This window comes from Thamnophis sirtalis, unplaced genomic scaffold, assembly GCF_051295495.1.
Source record: "Thamnophis sirtalis isolate CommonGarterSnake01/CBP01778 unplaced genomic scaffold, rThaSir2_p1.2 scaffold_7, whole genome shotgun sequence".
Taxonomy (NCBI): domain Eukaryota; kingdom Metazoa; phylum Chordata; class Lepidosauria; order Squamata; family Natricidae; genus Thamnophis; species Thamnophis sirtalis.
Window position 1 is genome coordinate 45661873 of NW_028261387.1, and position 24206 is coordinate 45686078.

A 24206-nucleotide genomic window follows, 5' to 3' on the forward strand; every position below is an offset into this window, starting at 1 on the left:
AGATCACAGGCGACTGTTTTGGCCGGGGTGTAATTTGATCTTGTATGTACTTAGAAGTATCCCAACTCGACCCAGGTATAACTTTCTCGGCACCCTCTCGTGATAAAAAAAAGGAGAGGTGTTTTCCAACGCTCTGGGTTGGAAGGTAAGAGGACCTGGCAAAATCATCTTGCAAAAACGTCCCCCCCCCCCAATAGTTCGATGTTGTTGTTTTTTCCCAACATGTGGGCTTTCTATTTTACCAAGTCGTACGATTATGATAGAAGATGATCCCGTTCCTAAGAATTCTTAAGTTAAAATCCGTGGCTAGGAAGATGATCGTATTTAAATCAGCGCCTGCGGAGAAACGCTGCTCGAGTAAAATCTACCCCCGGGCGAATTTGCTACAGGTTCATTCAACTTGGAATATTGAATAAATCCTGCTTGAAACCTACAGTTTAAAATAATGCTTTCTTCTCTAGCTGTATACCTGGCTCACGCACCCATAGATGGAGCCATCACGTTTGGGTTTTTTTTCCTTACTACCAGTCCACCACTGATCGTGCATGTTTTTGTTTTTCTGAAAACGTCCGTAATGTTATGAAATCTCAACCCTTTCTGCTGGCCAAGATTCTTTCGCAGGAGACCATTTTATTCAATCCAGTCTCGTTTTCTTTCCTTCTCCCCCTCCCTCCCACTCCAACATTTGTGATCAGCAGCTCGAAAAAAAAAAAAAGAGAAGAGATCAACAACAGTGGCTCTGCTGGGAAAGAGGCTCCGATGGAACTAAGCTAATCAATGATCTAGGATGCAGGAGGTTATTTGTCAGCGGCTCTAGAAAGTTGGGCTGGAATGTGTAGGAATAGCTGAGGATTATTATGGAAGCTGGCTTTTGAAAACCTAGGTATCTTATTCACCAGTACTCAGAAATAAAGGTGAAAAATTGCCCACTTCCCAAGAAAGTGAAGGTAAGCATTAAGACAAGGCGTAATTTCATCATGGTCTGATCACTCAGCAAAAAACCCCTCCAAAAAAAACCCACCTCTCTGCCATCAACTCACCTCTATGTCTCTGCATTATGTTTTTAATTGCATTTCAACATTTATTCATTTTTGCAGGCAATAACAAGGGAGGAGGACAGAGTTAATGCTATGGAATCTTTATTTTCTTTAACTTTGTGAGTTGAAGATAAGAACTGGCAGCATACTCTGAACAACATCTTCTTTATGTTTTGTGCATGTGGTCAGGTCTGTAAGGGGGGGACTTAATTACATGTTCAAGATAACCCATACTACAGAATATTGTTTGAAAAATAATTCCTCAAATATTTAAAAAAGAATGACAGGATAATTATAGAGATGGAAAATTTCTACTTTTATTCTTAAATATAAAAAGGGTGTTGCCTAATCTAATGTGTGTGTGGGAGAGGGTAATTTGTGGCTTTATCTACTGAGGAATAAGAATAAATAATTTCTTTTAAAATTAGCTGATGCCTTCATCTTTCCCCAATCTGATGCTCTTCATGCTTTTGGATTACAACTAATACTGATAGGAGTTGCACTGTGTGCCTCTGGTGATTATATATATTTATAGGCTCTTTCTTGGAAAAAAGAAAGTGAGAGAAAAATAAGAATGCATGCAACATACTCAGATAAAGAGGAAGGAATTACTCAGAAGCTTGCCATACTCCACAATGGCTTTATCATGTCATCTGCCACTTGTATTTTTGTTAATAATAGATCTTATAAAATAAAGGAGCACATTAATAATTAACACATATTGTCCAATGTATCAGGATAACCTTTTTAATTTAGTCAAGGATTTGTAATAGATGAGTCTAACTGCCTACAAGCCAACTATTGCAGTCTTTTTTCAGACTGACTATTCTATGATCTATTTAGTTGAGCCCAGAAAAGTCATATTAAGAGAAGACTGGTTCCAATCAGTGGGTTAAGTTAGTCATAACTGAAGTCCCATTAATTTAACTGGGTATATGGTAAGTATGTCTAAACATCAATTCATTGTATTTTTCTCACCTCTTAGCAACCAGAGATAATGAAACTAGCTTTCAGTTTGTATGACTATAGTACTGTCCTAATGTTCAGGAACATGAGGGTTTCATTAGCACTTGCTAAGTTTGTAATGTCTGCTATACAGCATAAAATGTTCATATGCACAGTTTTTGCCAGAACAGTTTGCAGCAGGGGTATCAAACTCGGTTTCATTGAGGGCCACATCAGGACCTTTACCCTGGAGGGCCAGGTGGGTGTGGGGGGTGTGGGTCGCCATGGTGTGGGTGGCCATGGTAGGCGTGACATGGAATCGCACCTCCACAGACATGGTTTTATAAACTTATAAAAATAGGGAGGTGTACATTTCTGGGATTTTTTTTTTAATACTTACTTTATCTGCTTGATCACCTTATGAGAGAGAGAGAAGATGAAGAAACCGACTCCATAGGAAGACTAGAACTATAAATTATTGACATAGGCTGGTAGCAGAATCTTGTAAGCCTGAAAGGTAAAATATTTTACTTTTCCTCCCTTTTATAACCTTCTGAGTCAAGGACAGCTTCCTGCAATACTCCGGGCCCCCCGCTTTGGGCCTGGAAGTCCTCCTGGATGACTCCAGAGACCAAAAGTGGTTGCGGGGGAGTGCACATGCCCTGCCCGTGCCCTATTTTTACTAGCAGAGGCACTGTGGGCCGATCCTTTGCTATTTCCAGACCGGCCCCACGAGCCAGATCTAAGCACACCACGGGCCAGGTCCAGCCCACAGGCCTTGAGTTTGACACCCCTGGTTTACAGGGCCATTTACTATTGCTGGTTAAAAACTTGAACTGGATATGTAGCAGTGGTGGGATTCAGCCAGTTCGCACCTATTCGGGAGAACCGATTAGTAACTTTCCAAGCAGTTCAGAGAACCGGTTGTTGGAAGAAATCTCATTTTGTTTTTTTCCATTTTACAGGGCTAATCCTGTAAGGAAGGCAGGAAGGAAACATTCTGGTGTTGTTTCTAGCCTAATGTTTATTGCCCTGCTTACAGAAACTGCCTCTCCGGTTAACCCTTATTACATTGCAACAGCTAAGGCGAAGCGCCCATCGACATGAGTGACGTCAAGTTGCCACGCCCATTCAGTCACATGACCACCGAGCCATTCCTATCCAGCTGGTCATTAGGGCAGAGAACCAATTGTTAAATTATTTGAATCCCACCACTGATATGTAGTGTAATAATGGATGATTGTTTTGCTATCACTCAATTTGTTTCAGTATGCTGAAGCTGAAAATCAGCTTTCTAAATTCTGCACAGACATACTGAAACTATATTTATAGCATATCATTTTGCTTTAACCAGTATCTATCAGGTTTATGGATCTATTATTTAGTTGATACCAGATGCAAAAGGAGCTAGGAGAAGGAACAGAAATCAGATTTTCCCTAAAGACTGTGTGGATGGTTTGGGATGTCATGTTTAGCTACTGGATTGAATTGAATTCCAGGCATTTCAACCAGTATCCGAAAAATTACACTGTTTACTTTCAAGAAGCACCTCTTAAATCTTCTATAACCAAAAGCCTCCCCAGGTGCATTGGGACTGTAACTCCCAGATTCCCAATACTAAGAGTTGCAAGAGCCACTTTTGTGGAGTATGCCATATTTGAGAGACAATAATTCATGCTAAAAAGAGGCAAGCAATGTCCATTTAAATTGGGAAGGTACTGTCTTTTGAGTTATCCAAAGAATAGTACAGGATAATAGTACGGGATGCCTAACACTGTCTGAAGCGGTATATAAGTCTAACTGCTATTGCTATTGCTATTGCTAAAAGAGAGTGTCTAAAATAAAATCTGTTTAATCTGCATAATTTATGAGCATTACAAAATTCTTCCTTTTGTGTTGCATATTGTGGTTTACTCTGTTTAAAAAAAATTGGTAAAGAAGATTCATTTCATAGGAGCCTCAGAGGTGGGTTCCTACCTGTAGTAACTTGGCGGCCTGGGTTGCTGGAACCGGCAGCGACCCATGCCTGCCACGCCCCCAAACTGGTTCACCTCCAGCGGCACCATCTTGATTTTTGGTCCTGCGCATACGTAGAACGATTTTCACTGCAGAAATGTAATTTGTTTCCCTTTTCTAACGCTTTGTGCATGTGCAGATCTTTTTAGATGCAAATGCGAACACGCGTGGAACGTGCATAACCGGCAAAAAAAAATTGCGTATCAAACTGGCAGTAATGCCGGTAGCAACCCACCCCTGGGTAGCATGCTAGAAATTATGAAGCACTGAGTAGCTATCTTTTATTTATTTTTTAATCTCTCCTTTATTATTTTTATAAATAACTCAAGGCTGTGACCAGACCTAATCCTCCTGGGTTCCTTACAAAACAGCTCTGTGAAGTGAGTTGGGCTGAAAGAGTGATTGGCTCAGTTATTAGCCAGGCTTTTTTTGGGTAGTTTTATTGGTCCACTTTTGCTTTTCAAGGATATTTAATCCTGTGTGGGTCAACAAGCCCCTCTAATGTGTTTCCATTAGAAACATATCAATAAACAAAAAAAGGACAACTCGCAGTGTAACAGTGTAGCTTGGAGTTCTAGGCAAGAGTTAATCCGGAAACACATATCTTTCGGCTTTCAAGGACTGTGTCAAGACACTGGGTGGGCTATTTCTTAATTCCTAACCTTGGATTTGATGTTCTAAGTGCCTCAGTAGTAATTTCTTCATGGTGTTCAGGAGCAGAAAACACAGTCATATTGTATAATATTGACCTTAGGACAGAATATGAATAGCATGAAACAGGATTGCATACATTTGAATCTCTAATCTAAAATGCTATCACTAACAGCAGAATTGCAAAATGGCAACAATCATTTCCTCAGAAGCAACTTAACTGTCACAACTAAGTTATGTTAGCATTTTTAATTAAACTATCTTACCATCATTCCCAAATTATGTTCCTGGTCAGTCATTACTAGGAAAAACCTCATTCACACGTACTGTATGTTAAGTGTATGTGGCGGGGGGCATTTAAGACCAGTATCTTATCACTTTCTTTTTTGTAACACCAAACTGAATTTGATGATATTATGACCCATTCACCCTATTTGGTGAAAATAATTCGGAGTTTTTCACAGTCATGTTTTGATTTTATTGCTGTGAAGAATTTGATATTATTTGCAAATTTTAGTACTGATGCTTAACTCTAGCTCAGACATCAAGAAGCTGAAAGATATGGATATATTTTATGATGCAGATACGGAGTCAAAATATTGATTCCTGGAGAAGGAAGCACTTTTCACATCTCTTCAATATGAAAATTGTCCACTTCTGCTCTCTTTTTTCTGTTCTTTAACCAGTTGCTAATCTATGAGGGTATTACCGTACTCTCTTCAGTAAAGGGCTTCATTAGAGGCTTAAATGTTTCAACAGAAGAGAATATCTATAGCTCAGCATTGCACTTTGGAATTCTTTTTTTTTTTTTTTAAACAGAACTTTTTTATTTTTCTTTAAAAAAACACAAATATGTCATTTGTCAATCATTAAAACATTGAAGTACAATTTTTTTTTGTTGTGTGTACCCCTCCCTCCCTCCACCCCCCCCCTCCTCCTTCCCCCCCCCCCCGACTTCCCAGAACCCGTACCCGGTATGGATTTTTAACTAACACAGTCTAAAATCTATTGAGAAAAAAGAAATAAAGAAATTAATGACATTCTAGATTGACCTTAGCTTCTTCTTACTGAACTAACTTTTAACAGTTTAAATCATTTCTGATCTTAAGCATAGGCTAACTGGAATTTCTTAGTCCCGTATTTATTTTGTATATAGTCAATCCATTTTTTCCAGTCTCGTTTATATCTCTCATTTGAATGATCTTTGAGATATGCCGATATTTTAGCCATTTCAGCTAAGTTTGTTACTTTCAATGTCCATTCTTGGATTGTAGGCAAGTCTTCCTTCTTCCAATATTGCGCCACCAACAGTCTTGCTGCAGTTATCAGGTGCAAAGTCAAATTGGTCTCTACCACTGTAAAGTCAGTACATATACCTAGTAAAAATAACTGAGGACTAAACTTTATCCTTCTTTTAAAAACATTTTGCATGACCCACCATATTTTTATCCAAAATGCCTTAACCTTTTGGCAGGTCCACCATATATGATAATATGTAGCATCGAGAGAACCACACCTCCAACATTTAGGCTGTACATTCGGATACATAGAAGCCAACTTTTTAGGATCTAAATGCCATCTATAGAACATCTTGTAAAAATTTTCTCTCAGATTTTGAGCTTGTGTAAATTTCACATTTCTTACCCAGATTCTTTCCCATGTATCCAACATTATTGGTTCCTCAATATTTTGAGCCCATTTTATCATACAATCTTTAACTAATTCTGTTTCCGAATCCATCTGTATTAATACATTATATATCCTCTTTATATGCATTAAGCTTTGATCTCTTATTTGTTTAAACAGATTATCCTCAACTTGAATAAAACCAATTTTTTGATCTATTTTCCACCTAGCCTGTAATTGCCCATACTGGAACCATGTTTGAACTACCTTCTCCTCTTTTAATACCTCTAAAGATTTTAATTGTAATACCCCCCTTTCCGAGGTAAGAAGCTGTCTGTAAGTAATTCTGTCCTGTTTTTGTGCTGTATTCATATTTTCAATTGCGTGTCTAGGAATTGCCCACATGGGTATCTTGTCATTTAATTTATATTGGTATTTCTTCCAGACCCGCAATAAAGCATTTCTTAAAATATGACTTTTAAAGTTCTTATCCAATTTTTTGTTGAATAACAGGTAAGCATGCCAACCAAATAGCAGATCGTGTCCCTCAATGTTCAATATTCTATCATTGGTTAAGTGAATCCAATCACTAATTACAGATAATGCCACTGCATCATAATATAGTTTTAAATTAGGTAGTTTCAATCCTCCTCTCTCACGTGCATCTTGCATTATTTTCATCTTTACCCTCGGCTTCTTTCCTGCCCACACAAATTTGTTAATACCCTTCTGCCATTCTAAAAGGTTCGCATCTTTTTTTAGTATAGGTAACATTTGGAAGAGAAATAAAAATTTTGGTAGAATGTTCATTTTCACTGCCGCTATCCTACCCAGCAAAGATAGGTGCAATTTCTCCCATTTTTTCATCTCTGTCTGTATGCTATGCCAAAGTGGTTCATAATTATGCTTATATAATTTCCCATTTGAAGTTAAAATGTTAACTCCAAGATATTTGACTTTTTTAACTACCTCACATCCTAGCATCACTCCTAATTCTTCCTTTTGTTTAATATTCATATTTATAGCTAATATTTTGGTTTTTCCTAAGTTTATTTTAAAGCCCGACACTTGACCATATTGATTAATCATATTCATTAAAACCATACTGGATTCCTGCGGTTGTTCCAATATTATAACCAAATCATCCGCAAAAGCGCGGACTCTATATTCTTGCTGCCTAATCTTGATCCCTTTTAAACCATCCAAGCCCCGTATTTTATTCAACAATACTTCCAAAGTTATAATAAACAATAATGGGGACAAAGGACAGCCCTGTCTTGTACCTTTTCCAATTTGAAAAGAGTCTGTTAGACTTCCATTGACTATGATTTGTGCTGTTTGCTGTTGGTATATTGCTTTAATTGACTGTAAAAAATTATCTCCTATCTGCATTTTTTGCAGTATCATCAACAGAAATTGCCAGTTAACTCGATCAAAGGCCTTCTCAGCATCCAAAAATATAAACGCAGCAGGGATCTGGTTGTTCTTTCCCAAATATTCTAATGCATTAATAATTAATCTAACATTACTTTTCATCTGTCTCCCTTGTATAAAACCTGTTTGATCCGTATGTATCAATTGTTGAGTGACCAACATTAACCTATTTGCTAATATTTTAGTAAAAATTTTATAATCTACATTCAGTAATGAAATAGGTCTATAATTTTTGGGTTGAGTAGTATCCTGATCTTCTTTGGGTATCAAAGATATAAACGCTGTCTTCCAAGATGGAGGGACTTTACCTTCCGTTTGAATCATATTAAATAATTCTCTAAGAGGTTCTACCATTTCTAACTGTAAGTTTTTATAGTAAACCGCTGTCAAGCCATCTGTACCTGGTGCTTTCCCTGACTTTAATTGCTTAATTACCTGCAGGATTTCCCCGGAGGTTATTGGTTGATTCAATTTTTGCCTGTGTTCTTCTCTAACTGAAGGTATTTTCTCTTTGTCTAAATATTTGTCTATGTCTAAACCATTAATTTTATCCCCTTTATACAGTTCTGTAAAAAATTCCCAGAAAGCCTTTTGAATCTCTTCCTGTTGAAACACCTCCTTCCCTCTATAAATCAGTTTAGATATATTTCGAGTTTTCCTTTTTTTCCTAATCTGATAAGCTAACCATCTGCCAGGTTTGTTTGCATTACAAAAAGTATTGTGTTTTGCATATAATAGATTAGTAGCCACCTGGTCAGAGATCAACATGTCAAATTGAGATTTTAATATGTTAATAGCTTCCTTAACCTTTGTATCGTCTGGGTTCATTGTTAACTCCAGCTCTTTTCTCTTAATTTCCTCTTCCAGTTCTGTACGTTTTAACCCTTGCTTATGTCTATGTGTTTTATTTATATTCATCAAAACTCCTCTCATATACGCTTTGCTTGCGTCCCATACAAATTCCATAGATGTACCCTTATTCATATTCAAAACAAAATATTCAGATAGTAATTTTTTACAATCATTAATATACTTTTCATATCTAAATAAGTTTTCATTCAATCTCCAAGACCTTCTTGCCTGCACTACCCTTCCCAACTCCATCCAAACTGGGTTATGGTCCGAAAGGATCCTAGCTGCAATCTTTGTTTTCTTGACCCTAGAAAGCAAATCATTAGTGGTTAGAATAAAATCAATCCTTGAGAGGGATTGATGCCTGTCCGAGAAGAAAGTGAAGTCACATTCCTCTGCATTTCTTTCTCGCCAAATATCTCTCAATTCAAAATCATCCATAATGTCAAAGAAAGATTTGGGTAACTTTGCTCGCATCTTGGTATTTAGGCGGGAAATCTTCTTATCTTTCTTAGTGTCTATCACTCCATTCCAGTCACCCAATAGTATACAGGAACTATAGTCCCATTGTACTAATTTAGCATGAAGATTTCTATAGAATCTATCTTGCTGTTGATTGGGAGCATAAATTCCCAAAATTCCCAAAGTGTTTTGGGCACTTTGGAATTCTTGATGCTCTCTGACTTTCATTTTTGCTTGCAGACATTTCATTATCCAACTAGGTAACATCATCAGTGCAAATCAAAAGATGTCAGATGGATCAATGCTATTAGTATGCTACATTTTCTCCCACTGTTTCTCTTCCTGCCAAAACTTTTTTCCATCTTCTGCTCCAGTTCTATTAACAGCTTTCCTGGAAATATTCCTCTTGTTTTCCTTTTTTTCCTATCTTTAGCACTGTCTTTGTCCTTTCTCTTTGGATCTTCTGATGTACTTCATCTATAACCGTCTCTTTTCCTATCCCTTTGCTATTCTTAGATACCCCTAGCCTTACATATACACAAAACCATGGTTTTATTTATAGTAATATATTGTACATAATTAAATATTTATTCATATTTATTTTGTTACTGTACATTATCGTCTAGGTTCCATAAATTCCTTGACCAGTATCCCTGGTTAAGAGCGTATTCTGTATTTCCTTCTGGCTTGCTTTATTGGCAATAATCCAATACTCTGGGTCTAGTATTTCTTGAGAGTTCAGCACACATAAAAACAGAAATCTATAGTTGCTTATTGGGGTTGCTGTAAATTGTTTCATTTGTGACTAAATCTCTTCATGGTACAATTTAAAAACAATAATGAATAAGAGGTACACAAAGTGAAATAAGAAAGACAACTTTCTTTTGCACACATTAAAAATACAGTTATTTTGTTAAAGAAATAGTAGAGCAGAAACAAGTCACCTGAGGGTAGAACAAGAAGCAATGGGTGGAAACTAATCAAGGAGAGAAGCAACTTAGAACTGAGGAAATATTTCCTGACAGTTAGAACAATTAATCAGTGGAACAGCTTGCCTTCAGAAATTGTGAATGCCCCAACACTGGAAGTCTTTAAGAAGATGTTGGATAGCCATTTGTCTGAAACGGTATAGGGTTTCCTGCCTAGGCAGGGGGTTGGACTAGAAGACCTCCAAGGTTCCTTCCAACTCTGCTATTGTATTGAAACAAATCACTTGGTTAGTATAAATTTGTGCTTTTTGCTTTCAAGTCTGTGAAGTTACGTCTCAGAATATTAATTGACCACATCGCTTCTGATGAGATAAATTACCTGTTTGTTTGCTTCTTGCTTAACTGTTGATTTTTCTCTGTCTCACTTTTTCTCCTACACATCTCCCTATCAGATTCATTTCTAGACAGATAAACAGACACAAAAAGCTGCCCCCCCCCGCAAATCAAGCTGTCAACCACTGGCATCTTCTTCATAAAAATGACTAAAAGTGTTACAAAGACTCTATAGGCATTCTTAGTGGGTGGCAAAACCATATATGGCATGCACAGAATTTAAGATAATGCAGACTCAAATAAATATTCAGACCTGTGATGCCATTAATATTATAGCTGGCATCCAACTGTGTGTTGACATACTTATGCAGAAGTCTCCTTTAAGACTCTATTACAAGGAGTCAACAAGTATAGGGAAGTCCCTGCTTGTGATGCAAGTATGCCTTCACACAAATACTTGTCCCAGACACAACACACACTCATAAACACACTTGTTATCAGGCATTCCAGTGGAAATCTGCCTCATTCTATTGGAACAATGACTTGTAAAACAATGATTTCTAAAATCTGGATGAATAATAAACATGTATTATAACTACATAAATCTCCCATCTTCCACCCAATTCAGTGCTCTATATATGTCCAAAGGGAGCATCCTAGTTCCTATGGCAATCTGTGGAAACAGGAAACAATTACAGGAAACATAAAAAGGATCAGTCAATTAGTGAGGGGCTACCACGGGTTATATATCCGGTAAAGCAAGAACACCCCTGACTAGGGCCCCTTACTCTTGTTTCCTTCAATAGTAAATATACAAAACTGTCTAGTTAATTTTGTGGATGAATCATTACTGCAGACACAGAGGCAACGGTTTGCAGAGTGTCATTTGTTTCAGAGAACTGGAATACTAATTTTGTGACATAGCCAATATAGATCTTTTTGATAATTGTATCTTTGCTGTCATTAAATGTTCGTTGTTGTTTAAAATTATTATGTGTCTTAATTTTTAATTTAATCATGTAAAATGATTGGGAACAGAAAGTTCAAGAATAAGTATATATTAATGTTGGCAAATTTCTTTCTCTTCTCTTTTTTTAATCAATCTATTCAAATGTTCTCATTTTCAGTGCTTTGGTTTTATTTTGTATCCTCATAGCACTTTCTCATCCTTTCTCAGATGAGCTCTTGATATTGTTAGAGGAAGAGAGAGAGAGAGAGCAGGTCTAATGATAATATTGAAATATACTTTATGTAATTATAACAGATCTAATCAGTGAATCCTAAAATCAAATTTTCATTTTTTTATCTTTCTGAAGCAAGAAGTCCAAATATGGTCTCCAGATAGAAATGAAGCTAGATAGGTTTTTGTCTTTTATCAAAATAGTCAGTTTTGCCATCTCTGCCAATTTCATTAATTTCAGAATCCACTCTTCAGTGGGAATTTGTTTTCATCTCTGTGCATATAAAAATATTGCCACCATTGTCATATATAGAAAATAGAATTCCATGCTTTCATTCAATCTGCTTCTTTGTGATAAGCTTTTGGTTTGAATTTCACATTCATTTTTAATATTTTCTGAATCAAACAACATATCTGATCCCAATGCTACTTGGCAGTCTTACATGTACACCAAAGATGATAAAAAGTACTGTCAAATTGATTACATTTTCAACACTTGAATGATATTATATACAGTTTGACATTTTTTCAGAAGTCAGAAGATGTGTCATTTTACGAAAAGTATATTTCATATTATAGGTAATTAAAATTTCATTTATTAATCCACATTTTTCCATTGATTGAGCGTAGTATTATATCCAATTCTTTTGCGCATTTAATCATATACTCATTAATATATTCATCCTTATGGTTCATTTTCAACAATAATTTATATTTGTTGGCAATGAGATGGTTTCCATTAGTATATAAGTTTCTTTTAAAGTCTGTTTCTTCATCGGCAAAAAAAAACTTTTTGTCCAGTGTAAATCTTTCTGGCAATTGTACATAGGCAGCCTATTGAAAAATATAACCTCCTTTCCAACTTTTGTTTTTAATCTAGGTTCTCTTTTAGTGAAGATCAGTGGATCAGGATAAGTCAACCAAGTTTGTAACCAAATTATCATATCTCTTCTGAAAAAAAGCTTCCTGGGGTGGCAGCCATAAAGGGATTTTAGGAGACAATCGTGCTTTCAATTTATTCCAAACCAGCCAATACCCCAGCATTGCCCAGGTATTCATTTATAGGGGGGAACTGTCCGGACCAAACATAATTTCTGATGTTGGATTTTTCCCCCTTAACAGAGGGAGCCCCCTTGTGGAGTACTGTAAAGCCATTACCATCACAACTCCACTGTGCTGTACAGTAGAAGCCATTTTACAGCAATACGGTAGAAGCCATTTTAAGGCACAACAGGCTGTATCTTAACAGAACACACACCCCAAGGGGTTTCAGGGGTGTCTTACCCCCACAATATTTTTTTCCAGAGAGTAAGTCATCTGTATACCAAGTTTGGTTGAAATTTCTCAAAGCATTCCAGAGTTATGTTGAAACATACACATACACACACACACACACATATACATACATACACACATACATACACACATACATACACACACACATACATACATACATACATACATATATAGACACCATACATACACACACACACACACACACACAGACACACAAACATATATATATATATGAGCTACAGAGCTCGACTCCTTATCAGCCAAGCCAGGGTGAAAGGTATATATTTAAAGTCACAACCCCTGGTATGCCCAAATATGGGAGGAAGATCACTACTTCTAATATATATATAGAATTTTATATATATATGCTGATAAATAAATAAAGGGAGACTAGTATAGATCTATTTCAAGCTATTTAGCTCTCATCAGCTAGCCACACCCTTGTTGGGAATCGAACCTGTATATATATAGGGAGGGAGGGAGGGAGGGAGGGAGAGAGAGGGGGGGGAGATTCTTAGTCCCAACACAGAGAGTTATTCCATTTTAAAGATACCAGTGTCTGCAACAGATATGCTGCTAATATCTTCCTTATGAATTTTTTTTTGAGAGAGTAGTATTTATTTGAGTAGGTTATCCATATCTAGCAAACCATAATAATGGAAGTAAAGGTGTAATCATTTTTTATATTCCCAATTAATGCTGCTTCATCCAACATTACAACATTCAGTCCTTAGTATGGTAGTTTTCTTTAATTCTAATCTTATATGTCTCGTCCTTGACATCTTCTGGAAGGCAACAATTTTATATCTATTGTTTATATGGTGTCTAACGTACCATTGCCACTAAAGAAATGTTTCTTCCTATAAACAGGATGTTATGTGCAAGGCTCGTGAAGTGTGTTGTACGAAGAGAACAAAACAATGTATTGGGAAACAACATGTTAAGGGGTTGCAATGGAAGTGCCCTTGTACTTAAGAACATATAAGGTGATTAGGACATGGAGATAACACTGAGACTTTCCTATACAAATTGTTTTAACTAATAATATGTGCATTTGTGTGGCAATGCCAGATAATTTCATTATCCAGGCAGAGAGTCAACAGACTGAACTCCCACACTAGTATGAAATAAACACACCTCCCCCCCCCCCGCTTTTAAACTTTTGTGCCTGTTGTGATTTTTTTCTCCTTGTCATCCACACTGCTCCTAGGTCTTCAAGACAAATTTGTATACCCATTTTGCATTCTCACATCTTTCCAAATTCCTCTTTGCTGGTATCAATTTAAAAATAAATAAGATGTTCATCTAGATTAAAATGATGTGCATAAGTTGAATGCCAAGACTTTCTCTGTTGAGGCAGCCACAATATCCTTAACTTACCCTATTGTTGCCTGTGTATTGCACCAACACATATATTATGTAAGATCACTCTGTTCTGACATCTTGTTAATACTTACGCTAAAACAGTTGAGTGGTGATCAAAATACATGCCTCAGAATTGTTGTCTTCCACCTCCAGCTGAATAGGGAGCAGATGCAAAAGTGAAGCAATCATTACTCAAAATCTAATTAAATGTACTGTGGGCAGGCTTGGGTAACCTCCCTCTCAGCCAATGCAGTTTCTATCCTCCTGATATTTTCCCCCTTTAGAGCTTTCAGGTTGTGTCAATCACAATATAACAATCTTCATAAGTCAACCTTGGTCAGACTGCTCAGATGTTTTATCTCTGGTGACAGAGTGAATCAAGGAACTTTCCAGCTAATAAAGATTCACAAGAACTCACTTCATCCCATTTAGTCAATGCTAGCAGCATAAGATCTTAATTGGTATAATGTCTAGGCACTAATTTTGCTATAGAAGGTAGACCCATTTGTCCCAGCACTTATAGGCTATTGGGGTCTAGATGGATTAAGCTCAACCCTGAGAAAACTGAGTGACATGGAGTTCATTGTTTCTTTGTGTGCCCCAGACTTTTTATTTTAAATACTTCATGGGGTGATACTTCCCAGGTACAATTGGTGCATAATAAGGGTATCTTCCTAGATTCACAGATCCTGCTTGAAGAGCAAGTGGCAGCTGTGGCCAGGAACATCTTTGCACAGATCTGTTTGTGCACCAACTATCCCCCCTTTCCTGAATCGGAAGTCCCTTCTTATGATCAGCAATGCCTTAGTTAAGCCACTTTAATCAGTGGATATTGCAATGGGCTGCATCTAAATACCAGTGTCTGCTTTGATACAATCACGTAGCATCTCTCCTATTCAAGTTGTACTAATTACCAGTGTCTTCCTAGTGTACTGCATGGTTCTGTAGGTGCATCGCCTATGAAGCCCCTTGCGGCAAGGGTCATGACCTTGAGAAGGAAGTGGCAGAGGCATTATAGCTACTCAGCTCTGGGAAAGAAGAAAGCATAAAAGAATGCCCTCCCCCCCCTTGAACTTTTATTTTCTTCCATTCACTTGTGTCTAATTCTCGGAGACTATCTGGACAAGTACCTGCAATTTTCTTGGGAAGATTTTTTCAGAAGTGGCTTGCTATTGCTTCCTTCCTAACACTGAGAGAAAGTCACCCAGTTGGCTTTGGGCTTAAGATGGGACCATAATTCATGATCTCCCAATTTCTAACCTGGTGCCTTAACCACTGTACCAAACTGGCTCTCATTCCTTGACCTTGGTGTCCTTAAAAGTCACCCTATTGGGGAGAAAGAAAAGGAAGGAAGGAAGGAAGGAAAGAAGGAAGGAAGGAAGGAAGGAAGGAAGGAAGGAAGGAAGGAAGGAAGGAAGGAAGGGACTTTAATTGCTGCTCTCCTCTTGTATCACTTTCTCTGTATAGGTTTATTTGAATATTTAAATAAATATAGCTTCCCTTTAGGAAAAGACTGAAGCAGAGCAGTTTTGCATGCTCTCTATTATATATTACAATCCCTACCATCTTTTCCAAGCTGTGGACCCTCCTTTCTTTGTTCTTCTTCTTATTTCCGAGACAACCAAACTAAGCATTTTATTTTATTAGTTTTTCATATGAGATTGTTCTGTCTGTGCTTTAGCCTTTTATTACTTTTTCTTCTTCAGATTTTCCATATTCTTGTGTCATTGACTATATGCCTCTTGCCTTATCATTCCATTTACATGGCTATAGGTTGTGACTGCCATTACACAAGGTGGAAGATATATCTTCAGATCGTTACTGGTAGCATCAGTAGATAAGTCAATCTCTGATTACTCCCAATTACTTAAAGTAAAAGATATAGGATATAACTTCAGTTTTATTTTACAGAAGACAATGTGAAGGCACATACTATATAGACAGGGGGGGGTAGGAGTGGGAATAACAATCTAATAATAATAATAACAATAATAATAATAATATGGATGCAGCGAGATTCAAGGAATAAGTCTAATTTGATTAATTGAATAGGAATTCAGGTTTTTTATAAAGTGAATTATTCATTTGCATTTGGTCAACAAACTATCTATGGTGAAGGTTTTACCTTTAAATGGCTTTCTATTTGTTCCCGATTAATATACATAATCATAACAGCATGACACTATTTTGGTCACCAAAGCTTTTCCAGAATTGCTGCGAAGACTTTAGTTAAAAAATGGTGTTTCATTATCTACCTTTCAGTATTCAGGTACCATGACTGAACCCAGCGGTAGCGTTACCATGGTTATTTCATGACTATGTGGCTCCAGAACATTTAGAGCTGATTAAAATGCTCAGGAAAGGCACGTAATCCATTTCTCATGAGACTGTACCATTTCACGATACACATGGAGATTTAGTCAGCATCAGTGCTTCACCCCATGAAAGACTTCTCTCTCCAAGTGCAATGCTAGCATTCTTCAAAAGGTCATAGGCAGTTAAATGTTTGCAACTACTCTCAGAACACATCTGCCCTACAGTTTTGAAAGGACCAGAAAAACATTTGGTGCATATTACGTTCAGTAAGTGGTATCATGAGGACAGTATGATGTAGTTCTTCACCTGACTGTTCCCATGTGTTTGTTATGCATTTGGAAAACTTTACTAGCAAACCTTTGTCTAGACAATTTCCATCTAAGCAGGCAATGAGCAGGCAAAAGATTGTGATGCTGGATTGCTTTGGGGGAAATTCAAGCAGGGGGTAAGGGGGAAAAGGACATCATGCCATTAATTAGGGGATAATATTTTCCATGTTTTGTTTCAGTTATCTACTTATCTTGCATAGCTTTGTGCAGAATGGCATGAAGCGGTCATAGTTGTTTAAAAAGACAATTCTAAACATTTTTATCAATGTTTTTATCAGCAAATTCAGTTTTGAAAGTTAACAGTTTCCATCAAAATAAAGAGGCTACATTTACATAGATTAAAGTGCAGGTTTAAAAAAAAGAAATTTGTACTAATATAGTTTCTCACCTCTACAAAGTGATGTGTCAAAATATCCATCTTGCATTATATGCATACAATTCAGTTTCTTCTATAAATTATGTACACCAACACACAGTTCCAATAAAGGGACGAAGAAAATATCTCTTAGGCTCTTCTTTAATGGAAATTATTACTTAAAAGAATCATATTTTAATCAGTTTTTATATCTTGATACTGGAGCCTTAAATTATTAATACTTGAGTCTTTGCTTGATCTCCAACGCTTAGAAAGGAACCAGAAATGATGGGGTCCTTCACAATATGGGTACATAATTCTAGCGATGATAACAACACACAATGACTACTCCTTACTTTTGATTGAATGGGACCTAAGGCATTTGAGTATTGATGATCATACTCCAGATAGTATCTATCCTGAAAAATAGAAGAGGTGAAAGGGAGCTTTCTGAAGCATTTTTTTCTATATCTTAACTCTGAAGGGGAAAAAAAGAAAATAAGCTACGAAGATTTTTTTTTCTACCAAAGCATTCAGTCGCCATGTATATGAGAAAACAGTGTATCTGACTAGTGACATAGGCTTACATTTCATAGCTTCATCAGTACTTTTCCAAAATAGAGCTATAAGTAGGAATAGAAAATTTCAGTTATGCCAGTTATAAAACATTTATGACTGAAAGTGGAAGCCAAGGTGTGCAAATATTGAAATTGCTAATAATTTGAAGGATAGCTGATCAGGAAATGTTTCTATTTCCAATTTTTAAAATGGGCGACTATGTTATGTTATTTTCATTGCAAAAGCTCCTAACTCTTACAACTAGAGTGCCCATTCTGCAGAAGTCATTACAGGTAATACTCAACGTGTAACAGTTCACTTAGTGACTGTTCACAATTACAATGGCACTGAAAATAGTGTCTTATGACCGTTTTTCACACTTATGACCATTGCAGCATCCCCATGGTCACAGGATCAAAATTCATGTGCTTGACGACTTGTTCATATTTATAACAGTTGCTATGCCCCGGGATCATGTGATCACTTTTTGCAACCTTTTGACAAGCAAAGTCAATGTGGAAGCCAGATTCACTTAACAACTCTGTGACTAACTTAACAAATGCAGTTATTCACTTACCAACCATAGCAAGAAAAGTTGTAAAATGGAGCAAATTCACTTAACAAACGTTTCACTTAACAATGTAAATTTTGGGCTCAATTGTGGTTGTAACTCGAGGACTACCTGTATAGGCAAGCCATGTTCAAACTGGCCTGATTTTGCAGCCTATTCCTTTCCTATTTGCTATGCTATCTAAAGGATTCCAACAATCTGGAAGTCCTAATAACAGATGTTCTGAAAGGCTTGAGAGGGGCATTGTAGGGATGTTATACCTCAGTATATAATTGCTATTTTACCCCTCTAATTTGAAAAAGTCAACTTGGTTGTACAAGATTATGAAACTCATCAAGAAGCACTTGGGAAGAACCAGAGGCTAGCTCCCAGTTATTGCTGTAACATATGAGAGTACATTTTAGTGGGTCTGTGAGCCCTTTGGTGATCAGCTCAGGGGGTTTACCAGTGCCTTTGTCCTGGTTTGTTCTTAATGCTTTTCTCAGGATTGTTGCCAATAGGAAATCTTTTGGGCCTCAAATGTGACTGTAGAAGCAGCAGCTTTATTCAAGTTTGTGTTGAATTGGTCTGCTTGGTGAGCATGGGAGGGCATATTCAGCTCATTCTCCTTTCAACCTCCCAATATCCTTGACTTGGGTGCAAGCTTGGGAAAGGAGTTGCAATAATTGGGTTTTGTTTTAGGCAGCTTGTCATCTCATGAACTGCTGGAATTTTCTTTTGCTTTTGTTATTTTAATGGGATGGGGGAGATTTGTGTTTTGCTTTGGATCAAAAAGTGAAGGAATAAAGTACTCCTTATAGGCTTATAGACCGTCTGGCCAGGAAAGCAAGCTCTGGTTGACTGTCATTTCTCTACGAAACTCACAGTTATCAAATAAACACGTCTATTGCTGGTGATGTGAAACAGGAGCAACGGTGCTAAGCTTTGTTGTCACTGTACAATCTGGCGGGTTTGAATAATAGGAAGACTGATTAGCACAGCAGCATCTTAACAGCATTTGTGTCACATAACAACGTAATGTAACACGAAACAATGGCACCAAAGGACAGCAGTGATTGCTCCTATCCCAGATTGAAGGTTTTATTGCAGAGATTCCAAAATAATTACTATGCGAGATGAAATATGAATTCCAGTGATCAGAAGAACTGGGGTTTTGTTTTTTCTCTGACAGCACTTTCAGTCATTTCCTAAATGAAATAATTTTTTTACTGTATTAGGGTTGCATTTATCTTGATTCATATACAAATGATTTACAGATTTGTGAGGAAGAGCAAGAAGGTTTTTAGTCCGGTTTAGGGCTGATTGGGCTGTCTGTTTTGCAGTGTCGTGAATCTGATATAAAAGATGACTGATTCGGTGGCTTGCTTGTGACTTGCTTTGCACTGATAATAAACAGTGCAATAAAATTGTTGCAGTGCCCTGTGTGTTTTTTCTGACAAGATAGCATTGCACACAAAGTTAAAGCTAAATGGAATGAAAAGTAGATGCTTACTGTTAGGTTTGGGTTTAAAGCTGTGAAATTTCTAGTCAGATTGCATTCTTCTCTAGAATAATCTGCCAATATAGCAATAGCAATAGCACTTAGACTTATATACCACTTCATGGTCCTTTTACAGCCCTCTCTAAGAGGTTTACAGAGTCAGCACATTGCCCCCAACAATCTGGGTCCTCATTTTACCTACCTTGGAAGGGTGGAAGGCTGAGTCAACCTTGTAAATATGGGGAAATATATGAAAAATCTGGGAGAATAAGGGAGAAAACTTGAATGGTTGATTTTCTACTCCTTGCTTACTAGTTTCTCAGTCATTACGGTAGAATCATATTTTTTTAGGAGTACTAAAAGAAATATTATATTGCTCTTTGCTGACAGGCTTACTACATGCTTGAATGTGCTACTTAGTACACGATTTTCAAAAGGTTGAGGCCTTTTGTTTGCTTATACAGAGATACAGCACAGAACCAATATTCTCTTGTGAGTGCTGATTGATAGAGATGCAACATTACTCACCTTTGGGATGCCTGGAGTTTTGTGAAGAACAGCCAAAATCAACAGTTTAATTTTTGTCAGTCTCACAGCCAATTACTACACTAGCAAGACAAAGATACGGCGCTTTCACCCTGATGTTGCCAGGAAAGGTTTCTGTCTATTCCGGATCAGATAATCTTTGCAAGAAACTCAGCAGCTGCCCACTTTTATGAAGTACAAGATTGGAGAGGGATCAAAACCCAGCTACTGCATCTTAGTAGCTTTGAAGAAGCAGCCTAATAAGTTTCAGATGGAAGAAACAACATTATTATCTCTTCCCACTTTCTATGAAAGCTTATGCAACAATAAATTGGCTTTTCTTTAACTTGTCACATAACTTCTTCTTTCTTTTTTATTTGATATAGTCCTCCTTCCCTGGGGAATTGAATTAGCTTTTATTTACACTGATTGAAATCCATATTTGTTTCCGAATTGAAAACCAGAACACTAGTTTGCTCCATCATCTCTCTCTTTTTTTAAAAAAAATGTTGTTTTTGTGTGTCTTAAAATCTCACACTATTCAGGATAACAAATTATCAAATAATTTATGGGAATAAACCTCACACACAGAGGGCAGGTATTTATCGTTGCATGACTTATCAAATTCATCACTTTTCTCTTACCCTAGTATTTGTCTATGCTTTTTATTATTTGTCTTTTTAAGCACAACTATTTCAGCTGGTATACACTGTCGTGGTCTTGCACAATAGAACTTCCACCATTTGTACTTCTAGATTCTGCAAAGTTACCATTGTTTTTCACTCATGTTGTTACTGGAAGCTTCTCTGTGCTCATGTACCACAGCATCTTGACGTCACAGCTTAGCTAATATGACTGTTTCCTGTTTTGGAGAAAATTTAGGCTTGAACTTGTCTATCCATAGTTAGCAGTTGGACAACAAGCTGAATACATGGCATTCAGGTCACGTAGTCACTGTTTCCAGCACTAGCCAAACTTGGCTGATGTTGAGGAAAGCTAAGCCGGATTTGACCTGTTTAATGTTTGTATGGGAGACCACCAGGGAATATAGGATACTCTAGAAAGTAAACAAAAACAAAACAAAGATCTTGGAGGAAGGCTGAGGCCAATCACTTCAGCACTGTTACTAAGAAAACAACACGGACATGCCTTCCATGCAGACACCAGGAGTTGAACTCAACCTGAGGGAATCTTTATTTAGCAAGATGTAAATCATTTCTTTTAAATCATGGAAACTATGTCTAAATTTGCATCTATAGAAATAAAGGACCATGCTCTAACTGTATGAAATCCTATATCCTTGTCTTTGTGGGGGCAAGAAAACTGTTGGTGAGTCATTTCCTTCTGTTCATTTGTTGGAACTTGGATTAAGTGCTCTCCTCCCCCATGTTCAGAAGTTGCTGAATACTTAGAGCAGGAGAGAACAACAAAGGAATAGTGTCCCTCCCTGACTCTCTGTCTCACAGACACATACACACCCGGCTGGTAAATTTCCTGGAGGTGTGTGACTAGCCATTGCAGATTAGCCTGGGCCAGATTTGTGCAATGAACGTTTGTGTTGCTGCAAAGAGTCTCCCCCTTTGGGGTCTTTTTGTGCAGGGGGGGGCAAAAATCCTGACTTGGGGCCTGCTTCAGTCTCCTGGTGCGGGGATTTGGGTGAAGGCTGGAGGGAAGCTCCTCTGGTGGCAAAGAGCCAGAGGGCCTTGTTCCAGTGGGACTGCATCATGGCCTGAAACTGGCTGACTATTTCAGCCCGCTGAACTCCAGACGCCAGTATGTGGCCTTGCACTCCCCCAGATCTTCCCTCTGCTTGGAAAACCTATGCTCATAGTACTCAGTGATATGCTTCTACTGAGCCTCCTTCTTGGTCAGATGAACTGAGCCAGCTGTTTTGCCAACTCTTTCTTGTGGTGGCTGCTTAGCTCCAACAACTGATTTCTGTTGGGGCCTTAAGGAGCCTGGGTGAGGAGGGGCTGGGAGAGGAGGGGAAAGTAGAGGCTGGTGAGGTGCCCCTTGACGTGAGTGACATCGAGTTGGCCACGCCCACCCAGTCACATGACCACCTAGCCACGCCTACCCAGCTAGTCATTAGGCAGATCATATCAGTGGTCCACGGGATTTAAAATTATGAATTTAGTAGTCCGAACCCAAGGTCCGAAAGGTTGGTGATCCCTGCTCTAAATTACTTGTTTGGTTGGGTTTTTCTATTTGCAGAGATGGAAGCAAAAATAAATCAGAGAGTCTCCTAGGAGAATGTTGCTGACCAGACTTCTTCATACAATGTAACAATCACTGCTAGAAGATGTGTGAGGGTCCTTAGGCTTTGATGGCTTCTAAAAAGATTAGAGATGTGCTTGGAGAAAAAGAACATCAGTGGCTGTTCTCTATCATCATTACATTAATGATAATTAAATTGCAGTGGCAGTGTCCCTCCATGCAATAGAGATTAAACCCAAACAAGGAGACTTAAATCTTTTATTTGCCTGCTACTAACCACAGAAACATCTACCATAATTCATGTAGTTGCCTTCATCTTGTCCCCAACCCATTGGAAATGAGGCTTAAGTTGTCCTTAGTTATCCTAGTACTTAATACTTAAAATAGTATTGCCACTTATATCTACATTATTCAAGAGCAGCCTCACGTTTTATAAAATCTATTAGGCTATGGACTCTGTCATGTGTTCCATTTGGTGTGGTAAAATATACTCCAGTAAGGATTTACCAAAGACATGTTCTCAAGATGCACACACACAAACTATCTTGTTAGCAGACCATATTGAGGCAGTCCAAGGTTGGCTTTAATTGTTCCAGGATGAATGTTTTCCTTCTTTGTATGAAACCAGACTTCCCATGGAGACAAGACAGGAATATGGAGAAGGAGCCTTGGGAGATCAGCAATTCATTGGCCTGGCAAGTCTGCTTTGGGACATACCCTCTGTCTAGTTGCTGTGTTCTGCACTTCCATTGCCATGAAAGACACTGGGCAGTTCTTTGTACAATCCATTTCTTCCCTTTGGGTGTGTGCATAAGATATGGGCCATTGAGCTCATGGGAAGAGAAGCTAGGAAATTGCCTCTTAAGATGACACACACTTATCCCAAACTTATCACACTTTCACTCCCAAGCTGCCCTGCTGCCAACATCCATTTAGGACAGCTGTTAGCCACATTGCCTAATCCTTCTGAACATGGACTCAGCAGTTTTTCTGGAAGACAATTGGGCACCTTGAGAGGAGGCCATTCTGCACCAATGCTACAAGGAAAAGCAATCCCATGATATGATATCCCAGTGATGGCTAACTTTTTGGTCATCGCATGCTGAAAGCCTGCCCCTGCCCCCATAATGCAATATGTGCATGACACCCTTGTGTGCCCCTCCCTCTATGCATGTGGACCCCCTGCTCCCGCCACCCCCACGCATACATGTGTAATCCCCCACGCCCCATTTTGGGCCTAGGAAGCATCTCTGCAGCTTCCTGTTACCAAAAACGGGCCACGGGGGGGGCGTGCTGCCCCTGCTCCCCATGCTCCCTGTGCATGCACATGTGACCCCCTCAGGCATGCATGAGTGTCTCCCACATGCGTCCCACCTGCCGTGCATGCATGGCAAAGGCCCTAAATAAGCTGGCCAGCAGGAGGCACGCGTGCATGCATGGTAGAGCTGAGCTGGGGCGATGACTCGCGTGCCCACAGAGAGGGCTCTGCATGCCACCTGTGGCACGCGTGCCATGATTTTGTCATCACAGTGATATCCCACTTCCGCTGCAGGTTTGCTGCTAGAACATTAAAAGTAGGGGAGACGTGCTAGACAACTCCTTCAGTAAAATTCTGGAAGATCTCTGAACATGTGAGAAACTCTCTCTTTCTTTCCCCTTCCCCAAATTAGAGCATTGCAGCATTGCCAGCTCAAAGATGCTTGAAATGTGGGAAAGGCAGCCAGGAGAA

The 24206-nt window shown here is 38.3% G+C and overlaps 1 protein-coding gene across 1 annotated transcript in view; it reads left to right on the plus strand.

The window, feature by feature from the left end:
* The first annotated feature begins 638 nt into the window (after positions 1-638).
* The window catches only part of LOC106539161 (uncharacterized), a 75378-nt gene continuing 51810 nt past the window's right edge, over positions 639-24206 (plus strand). Inside the window, exon 1 of the mRNA XM_087719903.1 lies at positions 639-947. The gene's annotated coding sequence lies outside the window, so the exon portion shown is untranslated. The remainder of the gene's footprint in view (positions 948-24206) is intronic.